We start from the raw sequence: 3,805 nt of genomic DNA, 5'->3' as shown, positions 1-3,805 counted from the left end.
AGTCCTTTACTCTTTTGGAAAAATTGTTTCTTTTATGAAAAATTCTCTCAAATCCTCAGTTTGAGTTCAGATACGCCCGGAGGTGTATCCGAGTCTCTCAAACCAAGGCTCTGATACCAACTTGTAACGACGTAAATTTCCAAAACAATTTTTCATTTTAAAAACATACTCTCATTCATAAAATATCATAGTAATCCAATGTAACACATGTTATCTCAATAAACAAATCCCAAGATCCTCAAATACATAAATCCTCTCAGTGTGTACGGATCATGCCGGCGCCTTCCCGCGATCCTCGCTAGTACCTGAAACACATAACACAACAACTGTAAGCATAAATGCTTAGTGAGTTCCCCAAAATACCACATGCAACACATACGCCACTCGAGGCTACAATACGACCCTCCGGTCGATGTGTCTCAGCGGGACCCTCCAGTCCTGTAGCTCGTTGGACCCTCTGGTCCGGTCATAGCTCGTCGGACCCTTCGGTCCAGTCTATGTCGTTGGACCCTTCGGTCCGGTCTATATCGTTGGGCCCTCCCGCCCGGTCTGTTCAACACATAGCATACATACAACACAATGCACATAACTCATATATATACACATAACATACAAGACCCTCTGGTCTACACATAAATACCACTCTAGGTAATGTATAGTGAGAAGACTCACCTCAATGAAATCAGATAAACTCTCATGCTCAACGTCCCGACTTAGCCTCCTCCTATTATTCAGATAACATCTCCGATCAATATTCACTCATGATCTCATCTCTACAGATTGGGTAGAAGGCCATTCTACCCTTCCCTGAACTCTCCTGAATCAGTCTTGACCAGAACCCTAAAGTCAACGAAAGTCAACGATCAACTTTGACCCGACTCGTCGAGTGCACAAGGGCGACTCGGCGAGTCCATGCAGGTCCTCTGAATCCTTTCAGCCTCTCTTGGCTCGTCAAGTCATCCTTCCACTCGACAGGTTACACCTGTCACGAATCGCGGGGCAACCCCGACTCAACTCGTCGAGTCCACTTATGGACTCGGCGAGTTGCCTCCATGTTCATCCTCAAATGACCTCCTAAGGTCAGATCTGCTTCCCTAACTATCAGATCTACCCTTCAAATGTTCAAATGTCACGTAAAGGTGCAACCTTTACGTGCATGCAACCCACAACAAGTCATAAATGGAGAAATAACTCTAAAAATGGCAATCTAGTCCCCAATCTTTCATTTGCTTGCATAAAGCTGAGGGATAGTGACTCTATGGACCTCTCATGGTCCAGATCTGATGCTATTAACACAAAGGGGGCCTCATACTCACTAGATCTTACATAAAATGGAGGTAAAAACCCTAAAATCATGAAATCTATCATATCAACACGAAATAGAAGGGATTATACCTCCAGAGATGAACTCTCAAGATGATTAGCCCAGATCCAAGCTCCCTTCACGCTCTAGATGGGTGTTTCCTTCTTCCTTCTAGCAAAACTACACCAAAAGTGATGTATTAGCCTCTTCTTGCTCTCAACTCTCTCACTGCTCTCTCTAGGGTTTCTCTGGGGTGCATTGGCCGCAAATGGAGGCCATAAAGGCCTTTAAATAGGGCACAGGCCTGGGGATTTAGGGTTTCACTTTACAGCGCAGACTCGCCGAGTCCACGTATCTACTCGTCGAGTCCGATCATTAATCCAGTCAAGAACTCGCGATCCTACTCGGCGAGTCTGAGCGTCTACTCGCCGAGTCCCTCCATAAAACCCAAAATAAATAACTAAAATAAGATACCTGGGAATTCGGATGTTACAATTCTCCCCCACTAGAATCAGACTTCGCCCTCGAAGTCTTGCCCCGCAAACAACTCTGGATGCTGCTCCCGCATCTCCAACTCCGGCTCCCAAGTCAGCTCGGACCCTCTCCAATGTTGCCACTGGACCTGAACCAGGGGCACCTCCTTGTTCCTCAGAACCTTGATCTTCCGATCCAAAATCGCGATCGGTTCCTCAACATAATTCAACCTCGCATCTACCTGAATGTCCTCCAGCGGCACTACCGCTGACTCATCGGCTATACACTTCCTCAACTGAGACACATGGAAGGTATCATGAATCTGGCTCAACTCCGCAGGTAGCTCCAAACGATACGCTACCCTGCCCACTCTTGCGGTCACTCTGAACGGACCGATGTACCGGGGCCCCAGCTTGCCCCTCTTCCTGAACCGAATCATTCCTTTCCAAGGAGACACCTTCAGGAGTACGAAGTCTCCCACCTGGAACTCAAGCTCGGATCGTCGCCTATCCGCATAACTCTTCTGACGACTCTGAGCCGTCAATAACCTCTGTCTAACCTGCTGTATCTGCTCTGTCATCTGAAGCACTATCAAAGTGCTACCCATCACACGCTGCCCTACCTCTCCCCAGCAAATGGGAGTCCGACACCTCCTCCCATACAACAACTCGAAGGGAGGCATACCAATACTCGAATGGTGGCTGTTGTTGTAGGAAAACTCAGCCAACGGAAAGTACGTGTCCCAACTTCCCCCGAAGTCCAACACACATGCTCGAAGCATGTCCTCGAGTGTCTGAATCGTCCGCTCACTATGTCCGTCCGTCTGGGGGTGGTAGGTGGTACTGAAATGCAACCTCGTACCCAACTCCTCGTCGAACTTCTTCCAAAACCTGAAAGTGAAACGTACATCTCGATCTGACACAATCGAGATCGGCACCCCATGCCGCGATACCACCTCCCTCACATACAACTCTGCCAGCCTCTCAGCAGAAGAGCTCTCACTGATAGCAAGAAAATGCGCGCTCTTCGTCAGCCGGTCGACGATCACCCAAATTGCATCGACACCCCGTGCGGTCCTCGGCAATTTGGTGATGAAATCCATAGAAATCTGTTCCCACTTTCATTGGGGAACCTCAAGTGGCTGCAACTTGCCATGCAGACGCTGGTGCTCGGCCTTAACCCTGCGACAGGTCAAGCACCTCTCAACAAACCATGCTACATCCCTCTTCATACAGGGCCACCAATAGTCCCTCTTCAGGTCCAAATACATCTTAGTGGCCCCGGGATGGATCGAGAACCTCGATTGGTGCGCCTCCTCCATCAAAGTGGTGCGCGTCCCGCCTACATACGGCACCCAAATCCGACCCTGAAAGGTCATCAGCCCACGACTATCGGGCGCTGCGCGGACCTCCTCCGCTGTCAACTGGAAGGCTCTCTCGCTAGCCTTCGGTGCCTCGGACTTCGCTGGACGGACCTCGATAGCTCTAGCTGCAGGTGTAGACCCCTGTGCTGATCCCTGTAGTAGCTGAGGGCACTCGGCCTTCCGATGGCCGGTCTGGTTGCAATGAAAGCAAACCGAGAATCTCTTGGGGCAATCCCTCGCGAAATGCCCCTCCTTCCCACACTTGTAACACACCCCAGCTCTGCACACCCCCTCGTGACTCTTGCCGCACTTCCCACAAGTGCGGCCCTTCGGACCCCCAGATCTCGAATCAGCGGGCTTTGCCCGCTTGGCTGCCGGCTGCGCCTGTGTCGGTCGTCTGTCCCTCCTCTGAGACTCGGCCTCCTCCCTGACCTGAGTCTCCAGCTCAATCTCTCTCTTCCGGGCATTTGCCTGAAGCTCGGCAAATGTCCGGTATGACGAGTTCGCCACGAACTCACGGATATCCCTCCTCAGTATGCTCAAGTACCGGCTCATACGTGCCTGCTCAGTCGACACGTGCTCAGGGCAAAACAACGCCCTCTCGTGAAACATCCTCGTAATCACCGTTATAGACTCAGTTCCCTGCTTGAGGGATAAGAACTCCT

The sequence above is a fragment of the Lactuca virosa genome, chromosome 7 (genome assembly GCF_052849685.1).
Source record: "Lactuca virosa cultivar CGN04683 chromosome 7, Lactuca_virosa_CGN04683_v6, whole genome shotgun sequence".
NCBI classification, from domain to species: domain Eukaryota; kingdom Viridiplantae; phylum Streptophyta; class Magnoliopsida; order Asterales; family Asteraceae; genus Lactuca; species Lactuca virosa.
Note: the sequence above shows the minus strand (reverse complement) of the source record.